The 14,483-nt window shown below is 43.5% G+C and overlaps 1 protein-coding gene across 1 annotated transcript in view; it reads left to right on the forward strand.

The window, feature by feature from the left end:
- AFF3 (ALF transcription elongation factor 3) overlaps positions 1–14,483 on the forward strand; it is a 428,458-nt gene that overhangs the window by 273,780 nt on the left and 140,195 nt on the right. The gene's annotated exons all lie outside the window — the stretch shown is intronic.

Here is a 14,483-nt window from a genome sequence, read left to right on the forward strand (position 1 = left end):
AAGTACAAAGGTCCTGAGGCAGGAGCCTGCTTGGAGAAACAGCAAGGAGGTCATTGTAGCCAAAGTAGAGTAAGAGGAGGTTAATAGGATTTCAGTTCTAGAGGGAACCAGAGGCCAGGTCATACGGGACCGTATAGGCTATTGTAAGGACCTTGGGTTTTATTCCCCATCAGACCGGAGCCATTTTAGCAAAGGAGTAATGTGATTCGCTTTGTGTTTAAAAAAATCACTCTGACCTGTTTCCTTAGTGTAGAGGTTACCACGTTCACCTAGATCACTCTGGCTGTGTAGAGAAGAGACTTGTCAGGGGCTAGGTGGAAGCAAGAGACCTTGGTCAAAGTCAAATGATAAAGGGCAGTGGCTTGTGCCAGGATGGGAGCAGTGGAGGTTATCAGTGATAGGATTCAGGATACATTTTGAAGGTTGAGCTTGACCAGATTTGCTAACAGACTGTTCACTGTGAGAGAAAGAAGAGTCAGGATGACTCCAGGGTTTCCATCTGAGCAAGTGGAAGAATGAAGTTACCATTGACTAAGATGGGGAAGACTCTGGAAAAAGAAGGTCTGAGGTGGAAACCAAGAGCTCAGTTTTAAATATATTAAGTTTGGGGTACTGTTCATATGTCATAGTGGAGGCAAATAGGAAACAGTTAGATACACAAATTTGAAATTATGGGTAAAGATGTAGGGTATCAGATCACCTGGAACTTAAGTGTGTTTGGAGAGTAGTGATTGAGGGCTGAGCCCTGGATCACACAATCCTTTTGCAGAGGAAACCAGGCAGGAGTGACTGTTGAGAAAGAAGGGGGACTAAGAGAAGGTGGTTCAGTGGCCAAGGGCAGCACGATTCGTGAAGGAGAGAATTCTCAACTGAAACAAAGGATGCTGAGAGGTCCAGTAAGATGGAGACTGAGAATCAGCATCGGAATACCGGGGCTGTGTCAGCTCAGTGTGACTGGAATTGGGAGATTGAGGAAAGACAGTTGAGACAGAGAGCAGAGATCACTCTTCCAAGGGGCTTTGCTATAAAGGGATAGTTGGTCAAGTGTGCTGTGAGGTCAAGGGAGAGTGTCTGGAGACAGGACATAAATCCTGCTGTTTCCATAGTGATAGGATGATCCATGGAAATGGATGTTGAGAGGTGGCCATTAAATGCTTCAGTGGCTTCAGTGGGCCTTCATGGGTTGGGATTCTAGGTTTAATGAGATGGGCTCCTTACCTCTTCTTATAATGATGCTGTGGCTATCTTTTCACTATAACTGAAAGAAGCCTTCTATTTAAATGTGGTTGAGTATATATAGACTGGAAACGAGAAGATCTGATCCCTGGACCTGGCTCCACCATCTGCCTTTGTTGGATCCTTGGGCACATTTCTAAGCTTCAGTTTCTTCCCTTGTAAAATGATTAATAATCGTAACTGTGTGGTCACTCTCCCAGGGTTTTTTGTTTGTGAAAATTGCTTGAAAAGGTGTTATTACTACATTGGTAAATGAAGGTAAAAGCATAATGATCATCTTCCTGGTGTTTTAAAAGTTATTGTTTAAAGGCTTATCCCAAGAACTCAAAATGGATTCAACATATGAAAATCAAGTAATGTGATATATACCACAACTATAGAATAAATGATAAGAAATATGATCATCCCAGCAGATGTAAAAATAAAACATCAGACAAAACCCAACACCCTTTCATGATAAAAAAAAAAAAACACTGAACAGACTTGGAATAGACATGAACTTCTTCAACCTGTAGAAGGGTATCTGTGGAAAACCTGCAGCTACATCATGTTTAATGGTGAGAGACTGGAAACTTTCCCCTGAGGTCAGAAACTAGACAAGAACGTCTGCTCTCACGGCTCTTATTCAACATTGTGCTGGAAGCACTATCTAGGGAATTAGGAAAGAAAAAAGAAAGTTAAATGCACCCAGATTGAAAAGGAATTAGTAAAATTGTCTCTATTCACTGTTATAACTTCTATGTAGAAAGACTTAGAGAACCCCCTCCCACACACACACACAACTGTTATAACTAATAAACTAACAGCGTTGCTGATACAAGATCAATATACAAAAGTAAGTATTTCTCTGTACTAGCAATGGACCATCTGAAAATGAAATTAAGAAAAAAAAAGTCCATTTGCAACAGCATCAAAAGAATAAAATACTTAGGAATAAAGTTAACCAAGAAGTGCAATGCCTGTATACTGAAAACTAGAAAACAATATCAAAAGAAATTCAAGGCCTAAATAAATATAAAGACATCCTGTGTTCATAGATTGGAAGAATTAATTTTGTGAGCAACTAACCTAAAACCCGCTGAATTACACATGTTAAAATGGTGAATATTGTATTATGTGAATTTCACCTCAATTTTCAGAAAGTTTTTGGGGAGTTCCTAGTAAAAATAACATAAGGCTGGTTTTAGGCTCCCAGGTGTCGGAAAAACACAACGGTCGTGCCTACTTTATCGCAAAGTGGCCAAGTTCTCCATGGCAGGCGACTCCCGAGTCCGTGCACAGTTCAGACCCGCAAACCCCAAGTGTCTTTCCCTTCCTACTCTGTTCTTCCTTTTAATTTTGAAGGTAGACAGTTTAGATAAAAAATAACAAAAAGAGCTTTCATGTAGGAAATACAGTGAAGTTCTGTGGTACGTGCCTATTACCCTAACATATGTGGTCAATTTAGTCTTAAAGCCACATTATTTTGTTCTTTGCCCAAAACCTATCTAAATTTCAGGTTCTAGGAGTCATGAATCAACACGTTTTTCTGTAGCCATTAGAATTGAGAATGACTTAAGGTCTTAACATCATCGTTGCTGAATGTCTGAAGGTCCACTGACCGAGTCCGTAATCCATCTCACCGTTCATCAGTGAGAGTCCAATAGAATTTTCCTCAAAGCCTCTTTTTCTCATCTCTGAACATAAGATGATCCCTAAGGCAGAGCTATGCTTTTTAAAATGCCATTTTGTCCTGATTATCCAATGTGGTGTGTTCATTTAAAGGTGGTACTGAATTTAGTATAATTTTTTTAGTCATTTCATAGTCAACATATCCTAAAAACTACAAATCTACAAAAATGTTGACTTCCAAAAGGTTTCTTGTACTGAAATGTCTGAGGAGGGACCGCTTAAATGGAGATGACTTTTCTAAGCTCCTTCTTTCTATATTTATATGTGTGCGTGGCAGGGGACACACACACGTAGGGTACACACAGAGATGCTCTCACAAAATACTCTTCTTCCTCTGTTTGAAAGTCTTATCCTCAGTAAAGGGAGAGCAAGAGTCCTTTAAACAAGGCTGTTCTGCTCATTTTCAAGCTGTTACGCTTTTTGAAATTATTTGGTCACTGGTTCTAAATGTCTCTCAATTCCTCTAGCCCCTGTGATCTAAATTAAAATACATAATGTGGCCCTCAGTCATGTGCCAGCTTGTGATGCTCACTGACTAAAGTGTGTTCATCATGTCTCCAGCTTATCTGTGGTTCTCCTGAGGGAAAGGACTGTGGTTTATAGTTCTTTTGTGTGGTCAGAAGCCAGGCAAAGACTGTATTAAGCCCCTAAGTGCAGTCTTATGAATAAATCAGGCGGGTTGATAACCAGTTTTGTTTGTTTAACTCGCGTGCACTCTGACCAGGTCCACTCCTCTCTGCGGTAGTGAAAGGAGAATCCAGGAGAGTGAAGGGAGCTTGCCGCATCCTGGTGGTTCCCGGGGCAGGGCTGGACTGGGATCCAGGAGCTGGCTGGGGTGGGGGGGCAGGGGGATGGCTTCTCCATCACAGTCATCCTTCCGAGCCTGGGGCAAGGCATGCTCTTAGAACTGCCTTCCAAGAAACCACTTCTGAGACCAGATGCTGGCCCTGCAGACCATCTCTAAAAGCAGTTCCTGGGAGGAGGGTGTAGATCAGTGGCAGAGTGCAGGCTTAGCATGCACAAGGTTGTAGATTCCATCTCCCAGCACCTCCATTTAAAAAATTTTTTAAACCAATTCCTAAATCTGATGCTGAAACGTCTGATTTTTCCTACAGCCTCCCACCTCCTCGTTCCTAGCCAATTGTGATTGTATTTCTCACCAATTCAAGAAAGCTTTTTCTTCCCAGAAGGTCACCTTATTTTCCATTGTCCCTCCCCCATCCAAACTGTCTGGCACACTGTTGCCAAGTCACTTTGCCTAAAGCAGCACCTGGCACGTGTGACCCTGCCTGTCCAAACCACCACTGCCACCCAGTGCCCACCTTCGCCCTCCACATCTCAATGTGGCATTTCAGAGCTCATTTCTCTCCTCGGCTCTCTACTCGGTCCTGGCCCTGGCTCAGACTATCCCACCAGTCTGTGCCTGGGGTCACCCGAATCTTACCTTTTGTCATAATTTCTGGATGCTAGATCATTCACGCAGCCCTGACCATGCCAGCTCACAGTGAGCCCTGCATTACTGCCTGTCCTCACATGTAGAGTTCCCCACCCACGCCCGAGGGACCGCTCCGCTGAGTCTGTGCGTGTGTGTGGAGTCCTGTCTCCCCGGCTGCACTGGAAGCTCCCTTACAGCAGAGCCCAGGATTTCTGTTCCCTGTGCCCCCACGACACGATCAGCCCAGTGCCCCATCCAAGCCAGCTCTCCCTCAACTGCTGGAGATGGTGATTGTGAATCTCTAGGTGATCGGGTTTCTACCTGCAGCGGGGCCGCTGTCGCGGCTTCAGAGCTGAGCCCTTCCCAGTTCTGGCCGGAGTCTGCCCATGGGCTTCTGACCGAGCTATTGGCTGTGCAGACAGGAGTAATAAGAGATGATTTCAGTGGATTTCCTCATGGTTGTACCAACAGCCCTTCGTCTGAGAGCCTGGAACCCACTATAGCAATGGGGAGAGAGCTCCCTTCCCTGTGCCAGTTCCTCTCCGTTGTAATTAGAAAGCTGGCTTGTTTGAAATATATTTTCACAGGTGCAGGATTCGTGCTCGACAGGTGATTATGTTTTGATTTGTAGCATCACTTATAAAACAGAATGGAGAGAGAGATTTCAGACCATCCAGCATATTCCGCTGCAAATGAGATATTAGTGTTAAAAATTCGTCAATGTTGCTAAATATTTACCCAATACAGGGTTTCTACCTTCTGCCAACCTGAAGCATTTTCTTGGCAAATGTGCTTCATGGAACTTTGGAAAGTCTCTCTGAGTTACTCCTCTGACTACATAAATACAACCATCTGTCTGTACTAGGTAAACAAACTGACCTCTATTCTTTTTTTTTTTTTACTTTTGTTTTAATTTCTTGAAATTTTTCCAAAATAATCCTGACTCTGAGGTTGATTCATTGTAGGGAGCCAAGAAGACACAATTATAAGGCACTCCAGAAACATCTAGTGCATTCCTCTTTCCCTCGTGTTATTTGAAACCCCTCTGAGAATTGTAATTTAAAAGTTCCCCACACTCTCCTTCCTCCTGAGAGGTTGTTATGCATTTTCATGTGTCTCCTACTGTTGCAGTGTTTTATTGTTCTGCTATCAATGCTTGGTATTTTTTGAGCATCATATTTATTTCAAAGTTCGTATTTGCCCGGAGCTAAACTAGTATTCTGCCACAACTGAAAATAAGACTAGGTCACTCAGATTAAAAACAAACAAAAAAAATTTCTTCTGTATAGCACAGGGAACTATATTCAATATCTTGTGATAACCTTTAATGAAAAGGAATATGAAAATTAATATATGTATGACTGGGACCAGAAATTGACACATTGTAACTGACTATACTTCAATTTAAAAAAAAGACTAGGTCACTCTGTGTTGATTTAGTTCCTACTGTGTGCTTAGTTGCTAGGTTCATTTTTAAAAGAAATATTCATGTTTGGGATATTTTTAATGCATTCAAAGGTGTCACTCACTGTCCTTCAGAAAGTTATTTTGAGACACTAAGTACTCATTCTAGTGATGTCTAGAACTGCTTTCTTGTGGACAACACAGAGGGTGAGCACTGAGGGACCAATATGGCTCTGGACCCAAAACAGCGCTCCTTCGCTTACTGAGTCACTTTCTTGAGGCTTGACTCTGAGTGACTTTTGACTCTCTCTGAATTCAGATCTACCCTCTTCACACTGAAACTCCCCACCCCTCATCCCACACCCCGCCCTCCCTGGGAATTCAAAGGACAGTGAAGTAGAACAGTTCCCAAAGAGGAATTTCATGATCATCTTGAGCTGTCCCAGCGCTGCTGCAATGAAAGGCTCACCTGCCTGAGAGCGACGACAAATGATGAGAATGAATGTTCTGGCAGGATCCTTAAACAGCAGCCCCATTACCTCCTCACACCTCGTCCGTTCAGTCACGCTTCATCAGAAACTTGCTGCTCCTTCCCTAAACCCAAAGGGTCTTTACCATCTCAGTTCCATTCTGCCACTCATTATCTGAAGACAGTGGAGCGCTCTCTCGCTCTGCCTTTTTACAACGGTATTCAGGCATAATTTACACATCAAAAAAGAACCCACTTCAAGTGTACAAGTCAGTGCTATGTAGGACATTTGTAGATTTGTGCGGCCATCACAATAATACAGTTTCAGAAGATTACATCAACCTGATAAGCTGCCTCACACCCACTGGATATTGTATCATCTGCAAACAGAGATCATTTTATTATTTTCCTTTTCAATTTGGTGCCTTTTTTTTCTTTTTGTAGCCTAATTGCCCTGGGTAGGACTTCTAGTACTGTGTGAAACAGATGGGGCTGGAGAAGGCACGCTTTTGTTGTTCCTGATCTTAGAGGGAAAGCTTTCAGCCTTTCACCCCTGCCGATGATGTTAAGCATGGACTTCTATCTGGCCTATTTTATGTGGTGGTAAATTCCTTCTATGCCCAAGTTATTGAGAGTTTTTTTCTTATCATCAATGGATGTTGACTTTTGTTAAATCCTTTTTTCTGCATCTTTTGAGATGATCATATGGTGTTTCTTCATTGAAGCATAGTTGATTTACAATGTTGTATTAGTTTCAGGTGTACAGCATGGTGATTCTGTTATATGAGCGTGCACACACGCACACACACACAAACACACACACACACATTCTTTTTCAGATTCTTTTCCATTGGTTCCATGGTTGTAGTAATGAAAAACAGAGCAACATGCTAATTCTCCATCACTTGATGAAATAGACTATAGCTCTTCCAGGCAGCAGAATGGTCTATGTGGCCTTTAAAAAGAAGATAAATTTATATGTTTTGGGGGGAAAGAAGAAATGAAAAATAAAAAAGATTTAGGTCTCCAGTGTGACCTCATTAAAAACACACGTGCAATCCCCATGGTGTATTGTCTGTAAAACCTGGGTAAGTAGCCAGTGCTTAAAACTGTCCACTGCGGGCATTATCTGTAGGTGTTAGGATCCTGGGTGGCTTTCTTTTGCCTGCATTTTGTATTTTTACAATGTTTAACTTTTTAACAAAAAGCATATATTATTTATGTAAGCCAGAAAGATGCAGCGAAGGTACTTTTGCAGTTAAATTAAAAATTAAAGTGAAATCACATATCCCCAGTCTGCGATCACATGGTCCATTAAGGACTTCATTGGGTCAGGAATTAGAGACAAATGGAGAGGGTAGGGTTGCCCCAAGCGCCCCGTGTGGTCCCACCCAAGTCAGAAGGGAGCAGATGCTTCAGACTTGGGATTCCCTCACTCTGTTTATGATCTGAACGCTTCCAAGATGAGCAGCTCACCGTTGTAAGACAGCTGGCTTCCTGAGGAATAGCTTTTGTGTCTGGTGATTGTATCACATTACGTTATGCTACGTTACACTGCATTTTGTTACGTCATGTTACAATGTATGGTGTATACGTCTCATTTTTGCCAGAAGTGCCCTCCGTGAGGACAGTGACCTTATTTGCACCTGTATCCCCAGCTCCTAAAACAGTGCTCATTAGCACAAAGCACCTCTGGAATATTTAAGGACATAAACTGTTAGGAAGTTTACGAAAACGAAACTCTCTCCCGTTGTTTTGACTCTAACCGTGCTCCCTGTCACCATAAAGCCACATGTAACGTTTTTTTCCACAAGGCAGCCCCTCAGATGTCTGATGCAGCAACCAGGACCCCCTCATGCTTCTTTTTTCTTTTGCCAAAACATTAATTAGACACTTCAGACCAATGCAGCAACCATGAGGAGTACGGACCTGTTGTATGTACGTTTCTCTGTTCCTAGTTTATTGCTTGCCTCTCCCACCAGGACTCATGTTTCCTAGGAGCGGGGCCAGGTGTGTTCCATTCTGTGTGCTATCCCCAGGACCTAACGGAGCACCAGCCACATCGCGGTTCTGAAATTGGTTGAATGCCTGTTTGGATGCGCTGGTAGAAACTGAATTGACTGGCTTTACTGAGTCATAGACTATTCAGCGTGATCGGAGACCCCCATCTCAAAACAGGGAACTCTGTGTTATCTGCAAGGATCGAGGATGAGAAACGTCTGTCTGAAATCTGTAGATTGTCCACCTGCCCTTGTGTATTCTAAACCTGCCTTTTCTCACTTTCTCCCCCAGGAAACTTCTGCAAGATCATCTTTGCTTCCTCATCTCCTGAAGTTCCTTTCCTCCTTTCCCCATTTCAAGACACATTTAGCAACTCAGTTCAGGATCTTCTTCAGACATCCTTAACTTGGTGCCTTCCTCTTTTACCTTTATTTCTTCGTTCTCACGGAGTATCTTTTCCTGGGAATTAAGCTCTTAATCAGGCTGAACTCAGTCTTTTTTGTCACTTTTTCTTCTAATAAGAGTACTTGTCATTCTGTTTTTATTTTGACCCTAACTTCTCTTCTCTTGAAGACCTGTGAGCTATTTTTTTTGGGTGAGGGGGTACATTTTAATCTTTTGCTTCTCCTTTTGAAAGATACTTCGACCTCATCGTTAAAAAAAAAATTCTCCAGGGCTAACCACCTTTCCTCCAGCCTCTGGATTTGGCGGTCCATGTCTGGAGAACTTGGGTAGACATTCCCTGTATCCTATGAAGTCATCCTGCCTTTCACATTCATCCTTAACTGGGAGACATCTGGCTGGACTATGGCGATGCCATTCAGTGATTTACAAATCACCTCTCAAACTGAGATATGAAGTATTTGGGTAAAGCTAATAGAAGCCTGGTCTCCAGAAGGAACTTAGCTGGGAACTGGCTTGAGGGAGAGGCGTGTGCCTCAGCAGGGCTGGGCTCACAGCCGCACTGCACCTAGGACTCGCCTTCCCTCTGATGAACCAGAAGTCCTACCACACCAGGGACTTTGATCTCAGCCCCAGGGGCTTTCTGGGTTTTCTAGGCCAGGCTGGCCCACCTTGCCTGTGTGCTGACTCCTGCCACCATCACCCAGTAGCTTTCCTCCTCTGTGTCCCATTTCCCGTTGCCTCCTTCAGCTCATCTGAGACCAGCTCTCCGGCCAGCGTAGCAGTTAGACTGCCCTCACTGTTGCCCCAGGAGTCTGCTGGCACAAAGGCAAAGCAACTGAAGTCTTCGGAACCCAAAATCAGCTCTTGGAAAAAGGAGGGGTCCTGCTTGCTAGTAATGATCCCTTCTAGGAAAAACAGCAGGCACCAAGAGAGCACCCCCTTCCCTCTGTGCTCATGGCGCTTTAGTGCAAAGGGCTTTAGGGAAGCAAATTATTGTTTAATAAGCACACTTACATTACGCCTCCTATTTGACTATGAATAATTAACCAGTTAAATATTAAGAAATTAACTGAGTGAAACAGATAAAAAACAAACGCATAAATGTCTTCTATATTCATCCCCTCCCTTCACAAAGGTCCATGCCGAGAGCTGCGGCACTAATTATAAAGGTGATGACATAGCAGTAATCACCTCCTATGGAGCGCCTGCTCCATGTCAGCCTCTGTGCGGGGTCCTTTGTTTATTTCTCACCAACCCGTTCAGCCATCCTGCAGGGGAGGGTTATTCATGCCAGTTTACAGGTGAGGACACTAATCATCCAGAAAGGAAACTTGGCCAAGGTCGTTCTGCTGGTTCCTGGCAGGGCCAGGATGAGACGAGGTTGACCAACATAAAACACCAGCTCCAAGCCTCTTGTGTTCCACCATTCTGCTGCTCCGTACTTGAGACACGGATTTTGTCAAATGCGCATTTCGGGATGGTCTGTCTGTGGAAAGCAATTCAGAAACATACTAAGTGGAAAACATGGTCAAGAATGTGATTGTCCCCCTCCTCTGCCTCTGGCCTCCTCAGTCCTCCTCTGTGTCCCATTTCACGTCCTCTTTCCCCTTAGATGCCTGTGAAGGAATAATTTGATGATTGCAAACTACAGCTAGTTTCAAAGATTAATTATAGTCTATATGTCTTTACCAGGCTAGTTTCTGAGTGCTCATGCTATCACTGAAAGGTGTTACATAGCTCAGAAATATTGTGACAGTGGCACAATTAATAACACGAACTTTCTCGTGAGTTGGTCAAAAATTTGGCTCACTTCTTGTAAATCTAGACTTAATGTGATTTATTCTCAGAAATGATACAGGAAAATACCAGCCCAAGATCCAGAATTTGGGAAGTCCTCTTAATGCCCCTCAAATGCTTTAGTCTTTTCTTTAAAGCATCTTTTTAAATTTAAAATCAGACCAGTGAGTGCTTCTCATCAGGAGGGTTTGTAGGAGTGCAGGAAACTAGCAGGTGCTTGTGTGTTGCGGCAGGAACTCAGGGGTGATGTTGTCACCCGGGTTGAACAAGAGTCATCAAGTTCCTGTAGCTGTGCATTCAACATCAAAACCATGTTCTTTAAATTCTGAGAACCCAGGGTAGATCTTACTGTTTCTAACACTTTAACACAGTGTTCCCTTCTAGAAACAGTCCCCAAATTAAAGAATGGGAGTGATAGTATGTTTTAAACATATCCATTTTATGTTTATTGAATTTATTCATATTCATTGAATATGTTTCATTTTAAATGAATCTTAGAAATGTGTGGTGTCCATTGTTCCAAAAGGTGCCTAGGAGAAAGATAGGATGGGGATGCACGTAACACAGAGAGCCAAGAGATCATGTCCATCTTTCTGTCCCCCCCCCCCCAAAAAATGGGAAAATAGTAAAAGAAGGAAATAAGCAGGGACCAGACGCCGTTCTCAGCTTTGTGAGAACCAGAAATCGTGTGGATCTGGAGCAAGTGTGCAGCCCAGGTCTTAAGGCGCCCTTGCCTTTCCAGTTTGAAGGTTTAATTTTGTATCTGTTAGTACCCAGTGCTTGCCTTCCTGCCATAAGCCCATGAGGTCACTGTGTTATCTGATGCCTGTGTTGTCCCACCTGTAAAAACCTGAATCAAAAGCTGCTTCTCGAATTGATTCTATTCATCTTTACCCACGTGGTGCACATTTTATCCATTGGGGGTGACCCTCACTGAGAGGAGGGGACAGCGATGAACTAAAACGCTACAGTGTTGCAGTGAATTGGATTAGTTAGTGTTCGAATCAGAGATCCTCCCACCCTGGGAGGAGGGGGGATGTGTGAGACCAGAAAACACACGCACAGCAACTGGGAGTCCCCTTCTCAGGCCAGTTTAAGCTCAGATTGGACGTATGCCTGGCTTTTCAGTGTAAAGGAACAAGATTTCATTATGAGTTTTGGTAACCCTGTTTGTATGGATTTCTAGTGATTATTTGCATGTTTCAGTTTTACCAGCCTAAGTTCCACTAAGAAAAACAGATTTTTTAAAAATCTTACTGAGAGAGATACTTTGTATTTTTCAGTAGCTGCTGTTTTTCCGAAAGCTCTCCATCAATGGATATGAATACACTGTGTTTACTATTAGTTTTCAAACTCTAGGTTCCTCTGCTGTAGTTACAGAATGAGGGTGTTTGGGGGCTTTTGTCAAGTTAGGGGCCATCTTGGAGGTTTTGGCAGTGACCTCCTTGTTTTGAGCCCATATCTGCCTAAGCGTCAAGTCTGACTTGGACTCTGTGTTGACGGTCCAGGGGTGGGTTGACAGCTAGATGGTACTTTCTAGTCCAATCAGGGAAGGAGTGCATTTCTCCTACCGAATCTTACTCAGGGGCTGGGGCTCTGCCCTCCAGGTACAAGCCTGCAGGAGTGTTTTTCTCTCACCAGATGCAGCACTCCAGCTAGCTACCAGCATCGAAAGGATACGCATCGTAATAAAAATTACCGTCTTCCGTTGTTGGTGGCGTTTATCTGATAAGAGTGTCACAACACGAATAATGTGTGTGAAAGAACTGAAATGCTGAGTGATTCTTCTGATAAAGAAACTGAAAATAAAATCATGCTCCGATCTGCAGCAGCCCCTGCCACGCATAAAAATCGACTCTGGCATTTTACATTTCCATCCCCAAATGACGGAATTCATCCAGTGTTTTGTTTTGAAAGGAGTAAATTTCTGAGCACAAAGAATCCTGGAGTTAACTGGTCTTTGCCAGGCCTGTGGAGGTGGACACCCGACAGCAGACCTCTGAGCTGGCGGGGGATGTGAAAACACCGCTGAGAGGGAAGTAATTTAATCTCTCTCAATCCTGGCAACAGTCGTATGTGTTTGGTAGGACAAGCAGAATTTATGGTCACCATCATTTTACAGGCGGAAAAAGAGAATCCCAGGGAGATTAAATGAATTCCCATTATTTCATCCATCGTGCTAGGCCTTTGAGGACTTGCAAGAGAGTTATAAGACACGATCCTGGGGGAGGCTATAGCTCAGTGGTACAGCACATGCTTAGTTAGCATGCATGAGGTCGTGGGTTCAATCCCCAGTCCCTCCATTAAGATAAAAAGATAACTAAACCTAATTATCTTCCCCCACCAAAAATTTTTTAAATAAATTAAATACATATTGTTAAAAGACATGATCCCTTCCCTCAGAGAGGTTATAATCTAGTAGAGGCTAAAAATGTTATAATCTGATAATGGTAGGCAGCATGTGAATGTTAAAAGACCCACATCATGGGTAAGGGAGAGCGGTGCATGGAGACAGCTCTGGTCAGTGACCTGATTCGGAGCGAGGCTGGAGTGAGGAAGAACGAATTGGTGAGTGAAGCTGGAATAACAGGAAAGGAAAACCTCAGGCAGGACAGGAAGGAGAGCCATCAGACTTGGAGGTGGACGTATAGGAAAGCCACAGACAGTGACACTGCAGTGTTCCTTGGCGCCATCTGACAGGGCATCCTGAATGTTTGGAGTGGGGTCCCTGGAAGTCGCGTGGCACGGTGACTATTTCAGATTAAACACTTCTGTGGCGGTGACCGGGGTGGATGGAAGTGGGGAAGCAGTAGCCAGGGAGAGAGACCGGGGAGCTCTGTATCTCTTCCCTGAATTTTATGGGAAAGGTAAAATAGAGTTTACATTTTTTTCTAGCTTAATCTATTTGCAAACTAAATAGACTTTGCAGGTCTTCATAACTGTGCATTTTTGAACTCTAAGATTAGATTTCAGGCGAAAATTCAATTCTTGTCTCTTCTCTCTCTTGATAATAAAGAGCCACGATGTGTAGTGAACGGACGCCATGAGCCTCTGGCCGTTTGTCCTGAGACAGGGTGAGGCAGGTGACCTCAGAGCCGGTGGGCAGCTATGCAGAGGGCGAGGGGTCTGCAGAGTGAGGCTCTACTCACCTCGAAGCTGTGGATTTTTAAGACTCATGGTCCATCTCGCTGTTCAGTAGACAAGAAAACGGAAACTGGTCCATGTGCCCCGTGGCCTTCTGAGGAACTGGTATATGGAGGAGAGAGAACAAGTTGGATGGTTAATGAAAGGCAGTATTCTGTTCCTTTATCATTTAACCATCTTTCCTTTCTTTTGAGAGAGAAGTGAGTGTGTTTACTATAAAGAGAGTTGGTGTGTTAAGTTTATCTGAGGAATAAGAAGATACTCTGAAATATGTCCCTTGGGTAACCAGACCTCTGCTTAGGGAGGTAGGACCAGTGAGGACCTGGGCTCAAAACTGAGGACCTCTCAGTGCTGGGGAAGAGGGGGTGACTTCATTCCTAAGTGACAAGAAAATCAGAAAGGAAGAAAGGCAGACAGATCAAAGCAGTGGCAGGCGAGTTTATAAGATCAGAAGGTAGCTACCTAGACTTTGGCATAATTGGCTTTAAGCGTTATCTTTCTCTTCCTCTCTTACCTGTGGTCCAGGGAGTGGCTAAAGGACAGCCGAGCAGTGATGAAGGGATGGTTGAGGTGTGGCGTGGGGGAAGCAATGGATGCGGTGATGCAGGGTGGATGTCCTAGCGATGAAAGCACATTGCTTCCCTGTGAAGAGAATAATCTGAGGCAAACTAAGTGAAATTTTAGCAGTTATGAAAAATGTTACCATTTGCTTCCATGTTAAATCACCACCAGAAACAGGGTACAAATTAAAACACTTTTTTAAAACCAAATCTTCCCTCACTGACTGCTGTTAGGTTAGGTTTGGAAGTGGAAGGGGTCAAGAAATAGGGTTCAGAACCGATTTGTAAATTCCAAGTCAGTTTCCTGGTAATCAGGAATTGATTCAGTTTCCTTTGACAGTCATTTAGTGAATGCAAATAC

Source organism: Vicugna pacos, chromosome 28, assembly GCF_048564905.1.
Source record: "Vicugna pacos chromosome 28, VicPac4, whole genome shotgun sequence".
Lineage (NCBI taxonomy): Eukaryota > Metazoa > Chordata > Mammalia > Artiodactyla > Camelidae > Vicugna > Vicugna pacos.